Source organism: Toxorhynchites rutilus, chromosome 2, assembly GCF_029784135.1.
Source record: "Toxorhynchites rutilus septentrionalis strain SRP chromosome 2, ASM2978413v1, whole genome shotgun sequence".
NCBI classification, from domain to species: Eukaryota; Metazoa; Arthropoda; class Insecta; order Diptera; family Culicidae; genus Toxorhynchites; species Toxorhynchites rutilus.
This window is the reverse complement of record NC_073745.1, coordinates 275265246-275280175: the sequence shown is the minus strand read 5'-3', so window position 1 is coordinate 275280175 and position 14930 is coordinate 275265246. Positions and strand designations below refer to the sequence as shown.

The following is a 14930-nucleotide window of genomic DNA, read 5'->3' as shown; positions in this document are numbered from 1 at the left end:
TCTGAACCTCTAGCCACACCCCAATTTTGCGACCCTTGCAGTGTTTACAACACGATAGATGTTATGTGGGCGCTACACGATTGGTCCAACGTTTGACTTTAATGTTGGACTCAAACATTTGACTCAATGAATCGACAACGTGTTGCCACTCGCACAGATATACCTGGATAGGTACAGCTTTTTCGCTATTTTTAGTACAGATTCTGTACGGTGCAGAGTACAGATTTTCGTCAAAAAGTACAGATTGGTACAGATTTTCTTCCGCATGTGAAATTTCTTACATTTGAACAAAGCAACATTAAGGTACATGTTGACTTTTACGCCGCAGTATCGTTTAGTGCGACTGATCATAAAAGCATTTACAATGCAATAATTGATCAGTTCATTAGGACGGAATTTCTTATAAGGATCGTCTTAAAGGATTCGCATCGGTCGGTGCGGACGGGGGTTTCGAATTCCGTAATGCGCTTGTTAAAAATCTATTGACCATATCCAGCAGTCGTTGAATGTACATATCACTCACAGGTTCGGTGCGCTAGTTATGCATGTGAGAAAATCCCTGACCATCTTGAGCATTTATTGAGGCGCATATATACCTATATATCCAATAGCCCAAAAATGACTAAAGAATTCGAGGTAAATTTTGAGATTCAAGCCGCTTCTAATACTACACCCTTCGGCCACGCGTTGGCTTTCCGTAGCGGCGGTGGTGAAGAGATGTATTTCACGATTTTTAGAGTTAATTTTGTTTTTCACCATTTAGTATAAATGTGACAAATATCAGACTGCTTGCAGAATATATACTGCCCTCGAAGATTTAATGACAAAATCTGTGTTGCTTTTTTGTAGTATGTTTTGTCCCCGATTAACAGATTGGATCGTTCGTTCTGGAGGCTGGAGACCCTGAATTCACGATGCTGAATGATGAGCAGAAAGATTTTTATCTAGCCATTCTCACTATATCTCACATATCTGCGAGGAATAATACGTTGTTTCAACATCAATTTTTTTAAATTTAAAGATCATTTGAAAAGCGACAAGAATTTTTAGGTTGGAATAGCAGCAGAAGAAACTATCAGAACAATAAACAGCGAAAGGCAGATCATTTTCAAGGACATTTGTCGCATTTTTTTCGTGGAGCTTTTCGAGCAAATGAGAAAATGATTCGATTTCGATGATCCGACGCTCAAGGCTGCGGTAATATGAAATCTTTCCAATTTGACAAGCATTAACGTTGTGTTTGAGGCGTTTCCACGGTTCATCGATGGGAATATACAAGATATGAGCTTCGTATCCTGAAGGTAAAATTACTCCGTAAGGAAATAACAGAGCATGTGCAGGATTAGTGGACAAAAATTGGATGCCTAAAAAGAATTGACGGTTCGCTCGCATTTTCGGCGCTTCGATGCCTTGCTTGTAACGTTCTCACTATGCCTCACTTCTCGGCAATTTGTTTTCTGAATATAATCAGAACAAAAATAAGCTTCGAAATCGGCTCAGCAATGATACGATGAACACTATTTTGAGATCAAACTATTTGATTAAACATAGTGGCTATGTACAAGCATCATCAAACACACGAATGACTTGCATATATAAATGTAGTATTTGCAGTAAATAAATGACTATTTTATCATTACAATAAAATATAGTTTCTCTACAACGAATATTTTCGATGGTACACATTTTTGAGAGAAAAGGTACAGATGATGGTACAGATTAAAATGTGGCAACACTGCTCGCTGGATTTCTCTTCCCGGCGAAGCGATGAGTTAGTGCCAAATCGCGTAATTCCAAGAAAATCGCTTAAAATAAAATCACATAAGGAAAAGTCGCGTAAATAAAGGAACCAGTGTACTGACAGACGCAAGCACATCGATTGCAGTGCAACTCTTCGAGATGTGTAAAATTCTAAGATGAGACCTGCTAACTGACTTCCTGCACTTTTTCTACCATAAAGTGCGAACAACAGGGATTCTGAGCCAAGGTTTCCAAATGTCATATTTTTTTTTCAACGCCTGTAATATATTTTCGTAACATACAGAAGTCGCTCGCTAGCTGGGTGTTCTTCAACTAAACTGTTCTCTAAATGCGCGGCAGCCAAAATAAAAACAGTTATGTATCAATAATAGATCTCATATTCATGTGGTGCCAAAAGATACGAGGGACATTCGAATACAACTTAATATTGTAAAAATTAACATTATTTCCGTTTCACATAAACACTCGACGAAATTATATGGAAGTTTAGGGAAAACCTTCTTTATATCCAATTTCACAATGTTTATCGCTGAGAAAATGCAATTAGGAACGTTACACTGCACATGCAACTACCTGTATGGCCAAACTGGTACGTTCACAAGTGCACTAGTTTTTAGTGCAAATCAACAATTAATGGGAGATCCCCTCAGATTTTTTTGACGTTTGACATGTCAGCCCAGTTAGCAAGTGGAATTCGATAACTAGCTTGCCCCTTCCAGCCCAGTTTGTGAACAAGTACAGTATATTCTCTGAACATTTGGTTGATATAAAAAATTACACATTTTGCAATAAATCGTATTTTTCGTTATTATTTGTCATCAAACCCTAATTCAAAAGCGTGTACCGCAAGTAGATCAAGTAGAAGTATATTTTATAGTTTTGTCGAGTTTGACTGTTATTTGTTGAGGATGTGAAACACAAGTGATTGCTTTCAAACCCTTGAAGGTGAAATCTTTATATCTAACATTACTGGAAATTCTACAGATAGCCTGATTCCTGAGATCTCACTTCCCACGGCTTTAGAGCCTTCATTTTAGAATTTGACGAAAAAAGGTACATAGCCTCTGTTTTCTCTTTCATGAGCCACACCAACCGGTAGAAAAAATAGTGAATGATTTTTTATATAAAATTCGAGCTGAAATAACAAAAAAGGAATTATTTCATATTTTATGGCCTTCAAATTTCGGGGGCCGGTTTAGTACCACCCTCCCCTAAGTAAATTTGAAAGTTTATTCTCTGTTCTTCATAAAACAAAAATTCAGTGTACCGTTGTGAATCATATTTCGGACAACATCATATTTCGGACACTTAGTTCTAATATCTAGAAATGCTTAATGCACTGATGATATAACTATCAAATTAATATCACAATTGCTTCTTTAGAGTAATCCCTTGGTATCATTTCACATGAGAACTACATTTAAATTATAACATAATCGGCAGAAATCTTACAACACTACTCATTATCGTGTGTGTTTGACGTTTCCTTAGCGTGAGCACGTAGAATTTACCCGTTCATAAATATTTAAATTTCTCCCGTGTTTCATCAGTTCTCATCATCGTTAACAGTTTAGTGTGATTGCTTGGTAAGTGTTTCGCAGTTGACTATAAAATATAATCAAGTGTAATGTAATTTTCGTCCAAAAAATTACAAAATAAAATGTCTGAAATTTGAATTCCAGCTGTACGAAATTTGATTTAGTGTCCGAAGTTTGATTCTTATTCGCTTCATTTGAAAAGCATTTTATTCGATGTTTTTTTTATGTTTTCAATCAAATAGGTACCACAGTAGAAAGCTCAAAAGCATGTTGAACTAATTTGTTAAAAACATCAACCAAATAATACATGTGCATAAAGTTTACATCTGTTTTCTGCATCATATACCTTAAGCGTCCGAAATATGATTCAGAACTGTACTATCTAAACCGTGAAAATGTACCAAAAAAAATTATTTATGCAACCAACTAATTAGCAGTAGACATTTTCATCACAACTGAGTCAACCGTGTATCGTCATCATCAACCCCGGAGCCGACACTCAAGGTCAGCCGGCATCGACACCGACCCCGCCTATTCAACTTACATGACCATCGGACAAACTACGACAACACATGCTGCAATCTGCCATAGATGGTTACAAAACGCCTGAATAAATCTTCATGCATTTATGCTCCGGGGACCGACTGTCAATTACCATACAATAGCCGGCGTTCGCTAAAACATTCTAAAGGTTCTCTAACCAAGTCGACCAGGGGTTTTCATCTTCTCACTCCACTGTTCACCGTGTGACACTTGTTAGCACATTCCTGCTTGCCCCAAAAGGTTGAATTGCACACCGTTATGGTACTCGAGAGAGAGAGAGAGAGAGAGAGAGAGAGAGAGTGGATTTATATCGACCCATCGATCGGCACGTGGCACAAACATATCGATCTTTGAGGGTAAAGGTTGACGATTGCAGAAAATACCTATTTCATTTCAGCATGGGATTTCGTGTTTTATTATTTTCACATAGCTTATGTTCTTGGCTTCCGGATGTGGACATATTACGATAGCTGTATGTCGGGGCGTAATTCTAGACACACCAATATGCTCACAAGCGCTGATGAACTGAAAACCACTTCATAAACAAGCCAAGTTTACGAGCCCTCAAGCCTTCGAGTGCATTTCAATTTTCTGCGGTATTACGTCGTCAGCTTTTGCTGTCGTTCCCGCGTCTCGTTTAAGGGCTTTTAGTTCTCACCTTAAACCAAGGATAACTTCGCCACTCGCACCCCATTCGCGCACCTTTTGACATCCGCATTCCCATATACATGTAGTGCAGTGGGGCTTCATGTGGAATATAATCAGCATAAAGCTGTCATCGGGTGTTCAGTTTGAATGGGGCCTATTCCCTACCCTAATTTATCGTGGTGTTTACGACCGTCTAGATTATGCTTGGTACCTTGGTAAATGAGAACTATCTTTGAAGTGGAGGACGTTTTTAGACTCGTATGACCTGAACTTTGCCTTTTGTGGGGTAATTTCAGAAAGCAATTCTTCGGTTGAAACCGCGTGAGGGTACGATCGTACGCCCTATGATGGCATTCACATGAGCATACATTTGAAATTCAGCAGACGCTACACGGATTTTACAACCATCCAGTATATTTCTACTGAATTATTAGAGACAAAACGAATATACCACCTTTTTTATATTCCGTGTTGCTTCTTAATCTTAGACCTGACGACCACCACGTATTTGCTTCGTCACTACCGCAAAACAGTAACCACATTACGCTCGATGTCTCCAACGGAACCGACTTGATTCGAAAGGGAAGCTCATCTCACGCGTGCCGCGTTTTTGTTGTTTTGATCACCGCTCAAATGGGACCCATTAATAGGACTGAACCCTTATCAACCGCAAACGATCTACCGCATCAACGCACACCACGACGCCACATTACTTTGCCTGGACGACTCAACCTGGTGAGAATATGAAGTAATCTTGCCGCAGAATGAACGGCTTGATTTTTACATTCATTTGTGCTACTCAACCCATGCCCCAGGCTGGGGAAACTTTCGAAATAGCAACAATGACAACCGTGGTCCGTGGTGGTAAAAATGGTTTAAACACCTAACCGCAGCGGTAAGAACAACCGTAGCTCGTCGCATTGTTTATCGGTAGGATTGCACGATTCACGATCTGTTTGCAATCCGAGGAGAAATCGCGACATATCACACTTTGTGCGGAATGTTTCGGTTCGAACAGAAGTTGGAAAAGTGTTTCAACAACTCAAAATAAGCACGCCAGCCCTTTAGTGCAAAAAAAAGCATTATTCAATGACTGCTCTGGGCATGATTGATAAAGTTACGTTAAGCATTAAGATTGAAATTCGTACCATTAGAACGTTGCTACTAACCCACATCTCACGATTCCGCAAATTGCATTCAATTAAAATGTAAAACGCATATACTCGTACAACTATGTTAGGGCACGATCACCATCGGCTATGATTAGCGGTAGATAATTCACGTTTAATATTCTATTTAGATGTTAATTTTTCACATGTTTCACACCCCGTAATTGTGTTTTAGGGTCCACGAGCATACTACGTATACATTGCAAAAAAGAATCCCAAGGTGTCCACATCAAAAATTAGCGATCATAAAACTAAACCAACATCCCAACACTTTGTGCTGTCTTCCCCGCAAGTGCCCGTAGAGGAGTGAGAAGGAGAAAGAAACAACACCATCTTATCGCCAGCACCGTCTCGTCCGTCGCGGTTTTACCTGATGATCATGTTCCATGACCTTGGCACAGTTATGCAATCTCCTCCAGCCGGCATCGCGTAGCCAAATGCGCCGTTGTTTTCACTCATGAGTCTTTCTCGCAAAACCGGCGCCCAGTTCACCCATCATCTCTCTAACGGCCAATGCTTTCGCTCGGAGCGGTCATGTGTGTAAATATCATCGATACATATAACCGTCAATAGCAGTCACATCAACAAATGGACCTGTTGTGTGCTGCTCGCGGGCTTGCTGCCAGAACGAGTTGTGAGCGAGTTGAGGTGGGCACGTGTTTGACGTGGTATACAAATCTTCATCAAACCAGTATGGAGCAGGGTGAATGCGATTAGCAAAGTAATTCCAATTGTCTGTCACATTATCATCGACAAAATTCAAATCATCGATACGGAAGCCATCACATCGTTTTAATTGAAATACCCCATCTACAAACATTATTGTTTGGCACAGATTCCTGTTTTAAGGGGGTTCCCGAACTGGATAGAAAAAATAATTTTTGTTTACATTTTCGGTTAGTTTCTAACATGAAAAATGGTATCGACTCCATAAACATAAAGTAGCTTGTTTGTAAATAATCAGCTTCAACCATTACAAAGCATTGCACCGTGGGGCGACTTCAAAAGGCTGGCCAAGCAAAAAAAAGTGTCGACATGATTTCGAGATGCTAAACACGAATCTGGCATCCATTTTTTATTTGAAGCCGTCCATGGAACACGTAATCCATCAACCGCTTCGTTCAGCCGTCAAAGAGTTACCAACGTTCAAAACCTTGCACTCCCAGCGTCACGCTCTCGTTTCTGAAACTTCGAACTTACATGAAACTTACAGAAATGAAAGACCTAGTCCTATGTCAAAAAACGTTCGAAGGGACGAAGTTCGCTGGGTCAGCTTGAAAATTCTTATTCTTCTTATTATTATTATTTTATTTATTCTTATTTGCATCTACGTTATTCTGCGGAAGCGAATTTCAACTTATCTTCAAATACAAGGTAAGAAACAAAGTGAGTGCTATAGAAGATATCCAGCAAACATTAAATCGTATAACTAGCGTATATATAGCATCATATATTCCATATTGATATGATGCGTCTACCCAGCAAACATTGAATCATATGGATAGACATAATTCGAGACGATATATATGCATGCAAGACCCATTTGGATGATATATGGTGCATATAACTGGCACATACACGCAAAAGTGGAAGCAATATACGTATAAGCCATATTTTATAGGCATATAAAGCAGTATATAACGATATACGATATGCGATTTGACCCGTCAATCTATCTATATATAAAAATGGAGTGATGTCTGTCTGTCTGTCTGATTCTTATAGACTCGGAAACTACTGAACCGATCGACATGAAAATTGGTATGTAGGGGTTTTTGGGGCCGGGGAAGGTTTTCGTGATATTTTGAGACCCCTCCCCCCTCTCTAAGGGGGGGCTGCCATACAAATGAAACACAAATTTCTGCATTACTCGAGAATTAATCAAGTAAATGGGCGGGACGAAGTTTGCCGGGTTAGCTAGTGCCATATAAAATAAATAGAATGTGAATGTATAATACTGCATATCGTGATACTACGAGGATCGTTAAACCGATATACGACTTAATCCATAAATGATATAGAAAATTGTGTTTCTGCATTTAATGCGATTTCAGATTTTTTGTATACAATTGTAATTTGATACGAATTTATATGCTACCTAGCATATGCAAAAGTTATACGAGTTAATATTTGCTGTGTAACTGGCATATACATGCAAAAGTGGCGGCGATATGCACACATGACAATTGCTTGGGAATTAGTTTGGATGAATTCACGACTTATCGATCTAGTACGGCTATTGTCATAGGTATATGCCATTTACCACAGACAAACAAAAAAACCGATGGCGGAAAATTTAGTGAGATTATAATCATTTTTGTAACCTCACGAACCGCCATTTCCATATATAACAACATTTATCTTTCTAGAAATAGGAACTATTCAATTGACTTTTAATGGGAGGGTGTATAAATATTTAAAATGAGTGGTGGTGATTATAAAGAAAATTCCTCCGATGGGATTCGAACTCCGGTTGTTAAGATGATAAGCAACAACTATCTCGCACTATCTCTGATTCTATGATTCTAGAGAAATTAAAACTCGTACATATAATACGAAGAATGTGCAATCGGATACGTCATCCCTGGCCGCGTAAAAAAATCGCCTAGAAAGAAACCGCGTGAAAAGCGACTTTAGTGTATTACTTTTATATATTTCTCGTTCCGGCTACAGAGAATCATATTTTCCTGCGTATTTCTTGTATGTTCTTCAGAAGATTCATTCATCCCATAGTTAATGTTACAATGAAGAGTTTACGATCAAAATTTTATCGAAAAAGAATGCGTGATCAAATCAAATATGATGTTTAATTGAAATTTATTATTAAAACGTAATTTTTTATATGAAATCAATTTATTATGAAATACAGGGAAAAATATTCAGTTTACCGGTCGACCGAATCCGAACTGCCAGGCTTTTTTTTATTTTTTTGCAAGGTCGTGGCAACTATATTGCAACCAATAAAAATATTCTTTTCGCTGCACTTAGAATATTATTTCAATATTTTACACAACCAAAAACTTCTAAAGGTATTTTGTGATACTCCAATTTTTTTCTGGCTGCTAAAGGGTGTGTCACATCAAATTGCATCACGGATAAAACGCTGTAGAAATTTTATTTTTAGGAATTATATATTCAGCTTTCGCCTATGATCAAATAAGAGTGTATAGATCACGTTGGCCATGCTTCACTGTCAATTTTTCGTAAATTTGGAAAAATGTCGTCGAACGAAAAAGAGCGTCGTGAATTAATCCTGTGCACTCATTTCGAGAATCCGGAGTTGTCACATCGGGACATCGGTAAGATGCTGGGAATCGTCCAATCCACGGTCAGCAGAGTACTAAAACGATACTTCGAGAACCTAACCATCGACCGGAAGGTGAAGAACGGCAAAAATGAATGCTCCGTCAGTGAAAAAGATCACAAGCGCGTAGTTAAGCAGTTTAGACGTGATCCGAGAAGTTCGGTCCGGGATGTCGCCAATAAGCTGAATTTGTCAAGTTCATTCGTCCAACGGACCAAACAGCGGGAGGGCCTGCGTACATACAAGGTTCAGAAGGCTCCTAACCGCGACGAAAGGTAAAACATGGTGAGGAAGACGCGAGCCCGGAAGCTGTACACCGAAATGCTGACGAAGCCGCATTGCCTGGTAATGGACGACGAAACCTACGTCAAAGCGGACTTTCGTCAGCTGCCGGGCCTGTTGTTCTTCTCCGCAGAGGACAAATTCAGCGTTCCGGAGGAGATTCGCAAGCAGAAACTATCCAAGTTTGCCAAAAAGTACATGGTGTGGCAAGCGATCTGCTCTTGCGGAAAGCGGAGCACCCCCTTCGTGATGACCGGCACGGTAAACGGGCAGGTTTACCTTAAGGAGTGCCTACAGAAGCGCTTACTACCACTATTGAAGCAGCACGAGGGCCCGACCATCTTCTGGCCGGATCTCACTTCATGCCACTATTCAAAGGACGTGTTGGAGTGATACGAAGCCAACGGGGTCACCTTCGTGCCAAAGGAAATGAACCCGCCCAACGCGCCGGAGCTTCGCCCAATAGAGAAATATTGGGCGATTATGAAGCAGGCCCTCCGGAAGAACCCAAAAGTTGTCAAATCGGAGGCGGACTTCAACAGAAAATGGATTTCTGTTCAAAAAAAACTTCAACCTGACGTTGTACAGAACCTTATGGACGGGGCAAAGAGGAAGGTGCGAGCATACTGGCTTGGGCTCGAAGTATGAATAAAAAGAAAATGCCAAAAGTTGTTTAATAGTGTTTATTTTACTGTCTAAAATTTTCAAAAGGATCGGTCTACTGGGCGAATTTCTACAGCGTTTTTTCCGTCATGCAATTTGATGTGACACACCCTTTAAAAATGTACGACATTAATTTGGGAGACATTTTCATGTAACAAAACCACGATTGTAGAGCGCCGTTTTCACTGTAAACGTACTATTTAGGATCTTCTGTGTAAGATTCTGTGATTTTTTTCTAAATAAAATAAATTATGTATTTGATTAAAAATTCTAATTATTATTTAATAATATTCCAAGTGTAGCGAAAAATATATTTTTTGTTAGTGGCAATATAGTCATCTCGGCCTTACAAAGGGTTAAACTGCTTTTCGCTTCCAACAGTGAGTCATCTTCAGGCCTCTGTTCGGTTATGGCAAGATACCAAAAATAGCCAGTACAGAATGCAACAATTGTGTTATTTCACGGAAAGCGCTTTTCCAGGTATTCGTTCACGTAACTTTTATCACGTTGAAGACAGATGATTCGGCCACTTTTGACGATTTTGCTAGCTCCACGTGCGAGTAGTACGAATTTTCGCGATGCACGAGTCAAATTTGAAAGCATTGCTTCTCTAGCATGTAAAGTTGAAAGCTAAAATATAGGCATCATTCTGCACGCAAATATCCACAAAATAGGAAGTGTTCTGGTTGATCACATGAACGATTAAAAGGAATACGTCAATCGCAAATAAAATTGTGAAACACACATAATTCATCTTATTTATTCTTAACTGACGAATTTCATGCCAACTCGTAATAGAATATATATATATATATATATATATATATATATATATATATATATATATATATGAAATCAAGTTTTCTTCTTAATTTCTATAAAAACCTACAAAATTCAGGTCAAAGAATGAAGTGTAGGAAATTGTTTAAATCTTCATAAAAGGTGTCAAATTTGTTTTTTAAATCACACTTAAAAAAATTATATTTTGAAAATTAAAATTTATGTTTCTCTGAAATGTTTTTTTATTTTAAAAAATATATGACTGTTACTATTTCCAAAGAGTTACTCCAACAACAACTTTTCATGTTTTCTTTGAAAAACATACAACTTATCCTAATTTAATCAAATGTCAGGATAGCGATATTGCGTATTCGACAAAGTGTTAGATCTTATTAAAATATGAACTTTTGTCGAAGACGTCAACTTTCTATCTTTTCTAGTTTCTGAAATATAAAACATTTTGGTATGGAGACTCCTGAAAAACTCATGTTCTACTCGTAGCATTTGTGTGTTTGAAATCTCGCGTTTGACATGTTCTTGATGTGTTTCTAAATAGGAAAAAAAAACTTCGCGATAACTTAAACACTAAAATGTTACGAGTTAAACATTAATGGTATTTTTTTCAAAGAAAACATGAAAAAGTTGTTGTTAGGATAACTTTCATCCAACGATGTATGGATGACTTGTTGGAGTGTTATTCATATTTTTTGAGAATTTAAAAAAAATACATTTTTGAGAAAAATGAATTTTAATTTCAAAAATATTTGTATTTGTAATGCATTTAAAAACTTTTTTTGGGGTTTATTTATGTAGATTCAAACATTTTATTTAATTCATTTTATTAATTCATCAACATTTTGTAGGCCTTATAGATTATGAATTAGGTTTTTTTTAAATTTTAATTTTTTCCAATAAATCTTAACTCAAAATCTATAAGACCTACATGTTACTGTCAGATAATGAAATGTAAGAAAGTGTTTCTGTTGCGAACGCCTCTTGTAATTGAGCACACCTCTGCAATAAAATTCCACTAATTTAGATGTTCCACACACTGTATCCTGTACTAAATTTTCTCATCTTTAAAATGAAAACAAAAGAATCGTCTTCCGTAGCGTACTTTTTAATGTAGAGCCAGTTTGAGGCAACAGAGTCCGAAATAAAAAAGTTCTATAACTCTGTCATTGTTGAAATTCGAACATATGCGTTGAAGGATTTTTTTTCATCAAATATGGTCGTCTATTACCTCTTGAGAGAATCTGGATCAATTTATTTTTTTCATGTGAGAAAGGTGTTTTCTGACTTTAAGGGGATGAATCAAAAATTTAATTCTTGTTTTATATTCAAAAAACGAAAAATACATGCAAAAAGGACGATTTTTTTTTTTATTTTGACTCGAATATATACATGATTCGGTTATATACAGTGAAAAGAAATCAGAAACTGTATATAATCGAGTCCGCGCTGTATATAAGGAAAATCAATAATGTAGCTAATTCGAAACAATTCTCGGAAATAGGATATCGCTAACATTCGTTGGGAATTTTTACGAAAATTTTACAGGAAACAAAGGAAAACACGAAATTTTTACAGGTAATTTTAACGTAAATACAACTTCGTTGAGTGTTTCGGAACCGAATCTTTTTCTTCGTTGCATAAGCAACAGTTTGAATTTTTCATTTCTCACATTCCATCCTTTGATCGGAATTTTGTAGGTATTATACTTTATAAATTATAATTTTTTTGTGAAAATTAAGAAAAAAAAATTGTTGACCTTTTACAAAAAGTAGTCTAATTCTTTTTCAAAAATTTCAGGTATGCAAAGTTGCTTAGATGACGAATATCTTTACACCTACAACGTCTGAGATGTTGCTACCAATGGCCAGTCGATTTGGCATGAAATTCGTCAGCTCCATTTTTTGCTTCTTCTGGTGAAGGTCAGTAACCCTATTTGCCCACAATTACAGGAAAAGAGACATCAAAACTATTTTGAAACAAAATAATATCTTTATCTTTCAACTGTATAAACAAACATTCAAAGGCAGTTCATTAACGAACAAAAAAGCATATTTGTGCCAAAACCTTTTATATACTTTCTCAACGGTTGATGAATGACCTACAACCAATCCAACAGTAATATTTCACCAATTTTTCCTTCACACATTCCGCACATACGCTTTTCAATAACTTCACCCGCCATAAACATAGCTAATCACTGTTGACTTCTGCAATATTTTACGAGCAGTCAAAATGTTGTAAATATGAATATGTTTTATTATTAATTCTTTGTTTTCATCCGATGCATGGAGAACCGATTCGCAATGTATGTCCAAGCAAGCAAGAAAAACCACTTTTAATCAACTCGATGATGAATTTTATTATGCGATTTTATTATAGCGCATAATTCATTTTTGAAATCCATCATTACGGTGCTCGATTAGATTCCGCTCAGACAAGCCTACAGCCAGTGGTGGGTGATTGCACGGTGTTCAGTAATTATGTGTTTGATGTCATGGTCACAAAATCTCGGCTCGAAAACACAGACAGAGTAAGCACTGCACAGATGGATAACCGAGAAAACCAACATCGAATGCCTAGTGCTCATTTGGCGGTAGTGAATGCGGTTGTCAACAATAATATCGCGGTGAAAAGTAAGACTATTCAAAGATTGTCAAGAAATATTTCGATGGGAAAATAAGGAAACGTTCGCTATAGTTCGTCTTCCTGGATGATTAATTTCGAAAAAAGGTAATTCAGCTAATTTAGGAAATAACATCATTAGACAGTGGACCACTATAAACTTTTATTCGCGAAATCCGGATAATTCAAAATGTTAATCCGAACCACTCTGATAAATATAAATGCCAAGAGTTCTCTACTACCCAACCCAGTCAAGATTCTCGACCGCAACACCCCTACTGTGGGGAGCCGCCGCACACGCTGCTTGAACAGCTGCTACTCCCACCACCCTCCATGCAGAATACTACTTAGCTACCGCTACAGCTGCTACCAAACACTTCTGGGGAGCTACCATTTTATGATTATTTCTCTCCTAACATTGAATAATTATTACTATTATTACGACTGAAGGACGCCTTCAATTGTTAGCACAGATGCTTACTACTATTCATCATTTTTGCCGGGTGAACCAAAGCTGAAGCTTTGAAACTCGTGGATGGGAGTAAGAAGGGGTGCCAACCCGCGGCCTCTTTGGCCTGCTAATCGGTATGCAGCATTCGTTTCTATGTTTCACGTGCACTGTTCCACCGGCACCCAGTGCGAGATATCGGAAGACTTCGTTAGGAAGGAAGAAATTGAGCCACAAAGCACAAAGCTTATAGAAAAATCGAAGGCATGAGCGGCTTCGACTTTGTTGACAGACAGGTACAGCCGGTTGGATTGTGTATCGATGTGTTCCGTCCTGATAGATTCATTATTTCAGGGAACCATGTTCGACGACGGACTGCCAACATGTCCGCACATGTTAATTAACACATAGTCAGGCGAGACTAGAAGGTTTTTCACTAGCTTGTTAGCAAGTTGTGATGCGATAATTAGGTAAACCCTTCGATAGCCGGTACAAACAGGCGTGGATTAGCTCGTTAATCACATCCATAACTGGCAGCTTGTTAGTTTGAACGGACACTGTTTTGGGGACATTCATTTTTATTTGGTCCGTTTCTGGTACGGAAGCCTTAAAAAAAGATGTTCTAACATCATGCGTGAATTCAACTGGCATTCAAGAGATAATTGAGATTTCCGTAAAAGGGGTTCTGATACTTTATTCCTAGCATACAATGATGGGCGCAAAACAATCCACCCCCTTTCGAAATCAAAGTGTTCCAATAATAAATTTTTTGACGTAGGATTAAGTCTTTCGGGAACATATTGGGGATACAAATTGAAAAACTAAAATCTATCGTATCGTGAAAAAATTCCAATTTCAACTGCTTATCACTTTTTCATTTCACGACAGATTTCTCTCACAAAATCAGACTTTCAAAATTTTAGTCAAAGAATGAAATGTATGAAATAATTTATGTTTTCATAAAAAATATGAAACAAGTTTAAAAAAAAAATCATTGGAAAAGAAATATTTTCAAAATTAAAATTCATTTTTCTCGAAAACATGATCGATGAGATTTTTGCGTCAATCGATTTCGGCACTCCTTATCAATTTTTTAAATTGAAAAAAATAATATATGTCATGAAACTAACTATCGAACTATTAAAAATTCTCAACCG

The 14930-nt window shown here is 37.6% G+C and overlaps 1 protein-coding gene across 2 annotated transcripts in view; it reads left to right on the top strand.

The window, feature by feature from the left end:
- Nucleotides 1-14930, top strand: part of LOC129769457 (uncharacterized) — a 107499-nt gene that overhangs the window by 36354 nt on the left and 56215 nt on the right. Inside the window, exon 2 of one of the 2 annotated variants that reach the window (XM_055771748.1) lies at nucleotides 12501-12622. The exons of the other annotated variant lie outside the window; for it this stretch is intronic. The gene's annotated coding sequence lies outside the window, so the exon portion shown is untranslated. The remainder of the gene's footprint in view (nucleotides 1-12500; nucleotides 12623-14930) is intronic. 2 annotated transcript variants of the gene reach the window in all.